The 9,106-nt window shown below is 44.8% G+C and overlaps 1 long non-coding RNA gene across 1 annotated transcript; it reads right to left on the bottom strand.

Moving 5' to 3' along the window:
• Positions 1-889: 889 nt before the first annotated feature.
• On the bottom strand, positions 890-3,546 carry LOC145514809 (uncharacterized). Its single transcript, XR_014060473.1, has 2 exons — positions 3,253-3,546; positions 890-1,590 (listed from the first exon to the last, which is right to left on the bottom strand). It is a non-coding gene; the product is annotated as an uncharacterized LOC145514809 (long non-coding RNA).
• Between the last annotated feature and the right edge of the window lie 5,560 nt (positions 3,547-9,106).

The raw sequence follows: 9,106 nt of genomic DNA, 5'->3' as shown, positions 1-9,106 counted from the left end.
CAGGCCAGCCGGCATCGCTGGAATGGTTCAACATGTGTATTTTCCTCCTCCCAGATCTTCCCATTCTAAGGTTCTCACCTCAGTCTCTCCTCCCCACTCCCCTTCCCTCAGAGCCCGACTCTATGTTGAGAAACATCTTCCCCAAAAGGCGACAGTTGGAAATGACTTTCCATGGATAGCCTTGTTGCTACTTGAGTAAGAAACCAAAGTCCTTTGAGAGCTCGGTGAACTGAATTTCAGGGGAGGACATAGAGACATACTCTGCACTGGTAGCTTCTAGGGTCCCTCCTGTTACAGCACTGGTATCTGCTTCTGTGTGGTTACCAGTCTCTGAGGAATTCAAGACAGTGCTTTCCTCTGTGCTCTGTGAAATCTTGGGCTTTGATGTTGCTTTCATTTTTACCAAAATAATTATCTCACATTTTTGTTTTGTGATTATTTCCAAGCTTGCCAAAACCAACCAAACAACCAACCTATAGAACTGTCGAAACATTGGCTTATTAAAAACAGAGCTGTTATTGAATGATTCCCATGTTATTCATTTTCCCAATACCTTGCCTGTACTTTATTAACTTTTAGAAAGCCCTAGGTCACAGGGTTAAATGCTGTTTAACAGTTTAAATATATGACTTCAGCCCTAACATAACACTTCCCTTTCCTTATTTTGCTCAGTGTAAAGCCATGGAAATGAGCCAATGCTTTTCCCGGATTCCTTCACAAAATCTAGCAATTTCACTGCCATTGATAAAAGCTGACTTCTTTTTACCAGTGAAGCATTTAAAGTTTTCTCTTAAGTCAGCAAAGAATTCCAAATAATTTGCTGAGAGCTGACATTCTCTTTCAAGGCAAATATGTTGGTAAAGCTTATGAATAAAGATTGTTCACCATCTGTCTGTTGTTTTTATTTATTAGGGATATTAACCCTTTGTCATAGTATATATTACAAGTATTTTTTCCAGTTTATTGTTTAGATTTTGACTTTCTTTTTATGGTGTGTTTTGTCCCTCAAATCTTATATCTTATATGGTAATTTGAAAATGTTACTTTTGGTCTGGGCTGTGACATGCTAATTTATTTTCTCTCAGTAGAAAGGGAAATTTCAGTGACAGAAGCCACATGAGGTCATTTTTTGGTGGCCTAGGTACTTTCTGCTCCCCTGGACTCAGAAAGTGGGTCAAAATGGCTTGATCCTGCAGGTTGGTGAGTTTTGCTCCTTGTTTTCCCAACATGGAGGTTAGGCTTTTCTCCCACACTGGGGTTGGTTTCCGGTGGTTGTACAGAGTTAGTCTGGCTTCTCCCATCTAGGCCTTCTAAAACCCTAGCAGAGTCAGCTGAGCTTTCCCAGCCTTCTCTCTGGGAGAACATGAGCATCTTTGGGGAAAAGCACTGGCCGGACCCAGGGTGGTGGTGGCCTTGCCCCTGGCTGTCGTTTGTGAGCCTCTGCTGAGAACTCTGAGAGCAGTGCTGTGCACAAAGCCCTCAGCGGTGTGACGCTCTCGTTCTCCCTCTTGGAAAGACTTTCTTCCATCAGCTCTAAAAAAGCAGCGGTCAGTCTCTCTATTCCCTTTTCAAGCGTATGCTTTCACATGCCTGTGGGTGTAAACAGAAACAAAACAATTGTCTTTCAGTTAACATCATAACACAGGTCTCTTTTCGTATTCCTATATATATATATCATTTTTAGTGATCACATAATATTCTATTAATTGGATATATCAAAATTTTTGGAGAAGGAAATGGTAACCCACTCCAGTATTCTTGCCTGGAGAATCCCATGGACAGAGGAGCCTGGCAGGCCATGGTCCATGGGGTCACAGAGAGTAGGACACGACTAAAGCGACCAAGCACACACATGTCAAAATTCCCCTCACTCTCTGGTCTTAGCCTGAGCTTCCCCTGAAATAGACTGAGTCAAGGATTTGTGTGTAAGAAGTTCATCTGGGAGGTGATCCCATGAAATACTCAGAAGGAATGGGAAAGTGAGACAGGAAAAGGAGGAAACCATTTAGGTGGCATTAAATAAGGGTTTTGTCTGGGGGTAACCGGGACTCAGTCTTGTTGGGATCCCTCTAAGAAACAGTGTGAAACACAACTCAGAATTGTGCCACCCAAAGGTGAGAGAGCTGGGGTCATTATCAACTCCAGAATCAATGCGTCTCATTGCTTGAGATTCACTCAGAGGGTGTGAACTCCCTGGCCTTCCACCTTTCCCTACACTGGAGAACCAAGCGCTCTTTCTGGGTAGAGAATGCTCTCTGGCAGAGAGATGCAGGAAGCCAGCGGACCATTGGGGATGACTATCTTCTCATGAACTCCAGGCGTGTCAAGGGGGACAAGGGCAGGACATGGATGCATCTTCCCTGGTGCATTCCTTGAGCTGCTCATTGCCGTGCCACACAGTAAGTCACTCTGGCCCTGACTCTCCTTCAGGATGGTTTTTAGTCATATCTGTAATATAAGGATGTAACAGCGGGAGGGTTGGTGGGGCACAGCTGCGGTGTTCCCCAGGCTATAATGATATTCATCCTTTTCCTCCCAGATGCTCAATCTGGATTCTCCCCGCTTTTGGTTCTCATTTTCACTGTAGATTGCTAGCCTGATGGAATGACCCGGACCTTCTGCCCTGCTGAGACTCCCTGGTTATCTTGCCCTTGTGGAAGCATTAAGAGGCACCCCAGTGAATCACCCACATTCTTAGGCATATTGCTTCCTGCTCCCATTATGTGGCACCCACCTTCTCTTTATAATCACATTTAGTTATCCCTAGTAGTATATGGGGCTTCCCTGGTAGCTCAGCTGCTAAAGAATTCACCCGCAATGCAGCAGATCCCGGTTTGATTCCTGGGTTGGGAAGTTCCCCTGGAGAAGGGATAGGCTACCCACTTTGGTGATCTTGGGCTTCCCTGGTGGCTCAGACAGTAAAGAATCCACTTGCAATGCAGACCTGGGTTCAATCCCTAGGTTGGGAAGATCCCCTGGAGGAGGGCAGGGCAACCCACTCCAGTATTGCCTGGAGAGTCCCCATGGACAGAGGAGCCTGGTGGGCTACAGTCCATGGGGTCACAAAGAGTTGGACATGACTGAGCGACCAAGCACAGCACAGTAGTGTGTGAACTCCTACAGAGGAGCCCCAAGTGATCAGGTGGCATTGGTAACTAGATTCAGTGGAATTCTGTACTGTACTCCAGACCTCCTTTGTGTCTATTTCTGAATATTGTTCTCTTGCTCCTTTTAGGCCTCTGATCAACCTACCGAGTCAGTTGACGCTTCCCAGGAGTTCTTGAATATCCTGACTTCTGATTGCTTCTCCTTCTACCCAAAGTTAATGACCATGTGTGCTACTTGGAGGATTTTTCAGGGTGCCTTTTATGTGGTAGTAGCACATTTTATGACCCACTCATGAGCTAGGCTTGCTGTTCTTTTTTTTCCCTTTTATCATCAGCTGGTGTTTGGGACCCTTTCATAAGATCATAGATGAGAACTAAGGGAGGGACATATGTGCTCAGCTGCTTCAGTCTGGTCCAACTCTTTGTGACCCTATAGACTGTATCTGTCCATGGGATTCTCCAGAAAGAATACTGCAGTGGGTTGCCATGCCCTCCTCCAGGGGATCTTCCTGACCCAGGGATCAAACCCACATCTCTTACAGCTCCTGCATTGGCAAGTGAATTCTTTACCAATAGCGCCACCTGGGAAGCCCTTAAATACTGAGTGTTGCTCAGCCATGTCCAACTCTTTGCAACCCCATAGACTATAGCCCACCAGGCTCCTCTGTCCATGGAATTCTCCAGGCAACAATACTAGAGGGGTTAGCCATTTTCTACTCCAGGGGAACTTCCAAACCCAGGGATTGAACCCAGGTCTCCTGCATTGCAGGCAGATTCTTTACTGTCTGAGCTACCAAAAGTTGGAAACTTAGGGTCTAGAATGTCTTTTTGTGCAACTTTGTTGTGTCTTCCAACCTGTTTGGGTTCAGTCCAAACATAACCCTTCTCTTGTGCCAGCCACTCGTGTTGTGCCTGCCTGACCTTAGAACTTCATGGATCTGACCATACCCAGCTCCTGAATGGCAGCTCTGGTCATGTGGTCTCTTGATTTTTTTTTTTTATAATCAGCCGTGCAACCTCTAGCAGCATGTTAGAGCTGCTTTCCAAATGGTGAACAGCTATTTGTTTTACTGCAATTCTTCCATCTAGGCTTTCCCAAAGACTCCATATGGGAAGTTTATTTGAGAGGGGGTTGCAGAAATTTCTATGAGGGATTGTGGGAACAAGACAAGGAAAGCCATGAATGAGCCGTGGGCAACCATGGGCAAATGGATCTTCATTGTGCTGGGGACCGCGAGAGAAATTTGTCTGGAACATAGCCCTGAATTGTTCCACTGAGCATCAGGAAACCAGGCCATTTACCCACCAACCTTCCCCCTCCATCAGGCATTACATCCTCGCCCTTTGTCTTGTACAGGTAGGTTGACAAACTCCCATGGCCTGATGGAAACTTTTGGGCCTAGATATGCCTGAAACCAGCAGTGGGAATAACAACCACCTACAAAGTCCTCTCCAAATGGCTCAGTGGTAAAGGATACACCAGCAACGCAGGAGACACAGGAGACATGAGTTCAATCCCTGGGTCCAGAAGATCCCCTGGAGGAGAGCGTGGCAACCCACTCCAGTGTTTTCGCCTGAAAAATGCCATGGACAGAAGAGTCTGATAGCCTACAGTCCATGGGGTTGCAAAGAGTTGGACATGCCTGAGTGACTAAGCACGCACATACACAACCCCTTCCAGAGTGGGCTGAGGTCGTTAACACAGGGTACCACAGCACTGGCTTTATGTGTCTCTATTCTATCAACTCTTACTGCTTTCACAATGAATACAACACAGTCTTTCCTCTGAGGGGTTCATAGTTCGATGGGGAACTAAAGAGGACACAGGTAACGTTACAGTGGAAATGTAAGAGAATTAAAGTGTACGTGGGATCCTCCATCATGGAGAAACTAAACCAGATTCTCAATGTTCCCAAGAATGCCTGAAAAGAGATATTTTTCAGGTCAGGACCGGAGGAAGTCAGTTGGTAGCATTAGTTAGTTGATTTGGAGATAAGTGCTCCCATAAGCACGTAAAATTCCATAGGAATGAGCTCCATCAGACAATTTGTTTGGTCTTAAGTGCTCAGTCGCTCAGTCTGTCCAGCTCCTTGTGTTGGACATGACTTAAGAAAGGCTTGCCTCTCTTAAGGGTGACATAGTGAAAAGTGCAAATGTTAGTCACTCAGTCCTGTCTGACTCTTTGCAACCCCATAATCTGTAGCCCGCAAGGCTCCTCTGTCCATGGGGTTCTCCAGGCAAGAAAATAGAGTGGGTAGCCATTTCCTTCTCCAGGGGATCTTCCTGACCCAGGGATATAACTTGGGTCTCCTACATTGCAGGTGGATTCTTTACCCTCTGAGCCACCAGGGAAGCCTGTGTAGGACATGGAGGCACAACAAAATAAAAATTGAAGACTAGCCTCTAAATAGTGAAAGAAAGTGAAAGTGTTAGTCACTCAGTTGTGTCCAACTCTTTGTGACCCCATGGACTGTAGCCCACCAGGCTCCTCTCTCTATGGGATTCTCCAGGATATTGGATGGGTTGCCATTCCCTTCTCCAGGGGATCTTCCCAACCCAGGGATCAGACTTGGGTCTCCTGCATTGCAGGCAGATTTTTTTTTTTTCACTTGTTTGAGCCACCAGGGAAATCGAAATCATAAGTTAAAGATGAACTCTGAGACCAACAGAGGAAGGAGGGGGATGCCATGCACATACCTCTTCTCTAAGCTACTGAGTCTCTTGATGAATTGTCTTCTTTGCTTCTGTTGGGTGGTTCAAAAAACGGGGTGGTTTCCTCAGGTGAAGTTTTTGGTTTGTTTAAGCTAGAGGAAGGTGAGTGAAGTTGAAGGATAACTGCATCTGGACAGTAGAACCAAGAGAATTAATTAGCAAATAACTAGACCACCGATCAACCTCTCTCTCTCCACCTCCCCTGCCCCGCTCTGTCTAAGCCCTTGTCTCCCTGCCCAGCCTCGGACCGTCCACCTCTCTGTTCAGGGCGACAGATTGTCAGAGAAAGCCGTCTTTTGCCCTGTAAAACCATTTCTTGTTGACTTTATTTCAGAGCCCCTACGGCTGTTGAAGCTTGAAACCGCAGCCTCCCCAGGCCCAGTATTTCTGTTGTATTTGGACAGCCTGGACCTCTGGGAGAGGCCACTGGCTTTCCTGGGAATGCTCTCTTTAAAAGGCATCTCCTCTGAAAGTCTTCCCTGGTCTTTTGGGTAGAATTACATTTCTACAAAAACTTTGTTAACACACACCGTATAGCAATTGTTTCCAGTTTCTCTTTAGCATTGACAAGCACTCATGGAGTGGTTGCTATGAGGTATCATCTAGGTATTTTCACAGACTACATCTTAGATTCTTAGATATACATTATTGATAACTCTTCTCTCTTTGTTCAACTCTAAACTCTTTGAGGTCAAAATGTGTCTTTCATTATTCTTGTCATTTTTAGACAAGCGCTTATTGTATTGGGCTTCCCTGGTGGGTCAGATGGTAAAGAATCTGCCTGATAACTTTTGAGTGAATTTACGATGTAGTAGTAAACAATCTGCCTGTGGTGCAGGAGACGCAGGAGCCTTGGGATCGATTCCTGGGTCGGGAAGATCCCCTGGAGTAGGAAATGGCAACCCACTCCAGTATTCTTGCCTGGAAAATTCTGTGGACAGAGAATTCTGGCAGGCTGTAGTCCATGGGGTTGCAAAGAATTGGACATGACTGAGTGGCTAAGCATTCACACACTGAGTAAAAATTAGTGACTGCCTGGGACCAGCCAGCTTAAGCCTGTAAGCTTATGTGTATAAGAAAAGTCACTTAGTCTTGCCACACAATGTGGATGGCAACAAATGGTCGGCTGTTCCATTATCCCTGATTTAATCGCCAAATGCTATTTTAATTAACCTTTTTTATGGTAGTAAAAATAGATATATTAATCCTTACCTTTTAAATGATTTTTAAGTGGCATTAAGTACAGTACCATTGTTGTGTAACCATTACCACCACGCATCTCCTGAATTTTTTATCTGCAAAATGAAACTCTTTCGCTATTTTCATTTAAAAAATATTTATCACAGTAACACATGCACCTAATTTAAAAATAATTTAATACAAGAAGTCTTATAAAGAAGATCAATTCTCCTCTCTTCTCATCTGAGAAGCAATTACTTTCTACTCTTTTAATGGTTTCTCTTGATGTTTATCTACATATTTACAAGGATTAATTTTTTACCTCTATTTTCAAGTATATCAATTTCACATTATTTCTGGACTGCTGTAATAGCAGTTAAGGCTCCAGCCCTCTTTTTTCTCTCTTCCACCTACACTCTCTGAATCTTCCCTACAGTTATCCCCAAATTTTTGGTTAAATCAGTAATGACTGTGACATACCTTTGATTGAGTGAATCATCAGTGTTTACACTGTCTGAGTCCCCGGTGGTGTGTAAACCTGGACGCTGGTACTCAAGGCAAAAGTGGAGGAGGGTGGGCTAAGTTCACTCTGAAGTCTTATTTAAGCCTTTTTATTTTTTAAATTTTTTGCCTGGTTCCACATTGAATTCTTCACTGTGCTTGTCTTCCCAGAATTCTGAGCCTCTCGCACTTGCTTTCCGTGGAGAATAAACGTGTCTCCAGAGTGGGCAGGGAGGGGAGCCCTGTGGTGGGTGAGAACCAGGGGGATCACCTGGTTCTGTGGGGATGGGGTTGGTAGGGGCAGTGGTGGGAACTGGCTTCTAACTTCTCTCTCTCTAGACTTGATTCCAGCCTGCACACACACAGATCTCCTCAGCGACCCTGCAGCCTCAATTCCTGTGGTTCTCTGCAGCACTGATTCACACGGGCTGTTACGTGGAAATATCACTCCATATATGTGCCAAGATGTGTATGGACTGAGGTCCATCAGTGCTCAGGGCTCCATATATGTGCCAGGATCTTTGTCTGCTGTTGCCTCCTTTTGAATTCTCTTTGTCCTTGAGGATGATGTCTTTTTAATTTTGTCATTGTGATTTTAGTCGAGCATTGGGAGGGAAAGGAAGTGAATATGTGTGGTCAATTTATTGTGATTAACCTGAAATTCATATGCACATTAAATGGAGAGAAGACCCCAACATTTAAAATTTACGTACAGCCCAGTAGACGAGTTTCTAACAAGTGAGAGCAGAGGGCAGTGATGGGCCCATCTTTCTCCCTTATTCTCACCTTTTCTCAGGATGTGGAGAAGATTAGGGAACAAGATCAAATCTTGAAAAAGAAAGTTATTTTTGGAAGGATGCTCTGTTAGTGAGATATTCGGGATGTTGCAAGGGTATGGGTCTGGAAAAAGAAGACCTTGAAATCAAATTTGCATGATATATTTTGGATAAGTTTAATGTAGAAATTTCTATTTTTATGTGAGCTTGGCAAGGATATTATTATTTTTCAGAGAATCTTTCCATTGAAGGTCAGTAAGAGAATTAACATTAGGGTTTAGTTTGGTCTGTAGCATGTTACTGGCATTCCTTCAAGCTGGGGCTCACAAGCTCAAGTTCCTGGAAAGAGCAGTGAACTTCTTTCTCAGCCCTTTGTCCACTGGCCCCGCAACTGCAGGCTTGTGTATTCCCCGTGCTGTCTGCTGGCACTCTGGGAAGCATGAAACTCCTCCTGACTTGTCTTCTGGAAATTTCTCTGGGATGTTCACGCTTGCCCCTTCTGTCTGATGCTTTTTCTTAAATGGAAGAAAATTTTCTGCCAAAGAAGGGCACAAAGACCACTCATGTGTTCAGAGGGTTTCTTTAGGGGGACACAGGTGTCACAGGAGCTTGGGAGTGAGAATTTGCCTTGCCCCCACCTTCTGTGCTTGTCTGGAAGATCTGGGCCTTGGAAGATATAAGGACATGAATATTTGGCAGAGGGCAGCTGTCTGGTTAACTCCTGTCTTTCTTTTCCTGTGTCCTAGCTCCGGGATTCTTGCTTCTGCTTCTTTCCAGTAGGTGGCAAGCTAGGCCTGGGGAAAAATAGCAAGGATCTGATGGTTTTGTGGA

This window comes from Giraffa tippelskirchi, chromosome 7 (assembly GCF_054371585.1).
Source record: "Giraffa tippelskirchi isolate mGirTip1 chromosome 7, T2T-mGirTip1v1.2.pri, whole genome shotgun sequence".
Lineage (NCBI taxonomy): Eukaryota > Metazoa > Chordata > Mammalia > Artiodactyla > Giraffidae > Giraffa > Giraffa tippelskirchi.
The sequence above is the reverse complement of the archived record's forward strand: the minus strand, read 5'-3'. Positions and strand labels throughout refer to the sequence as shown.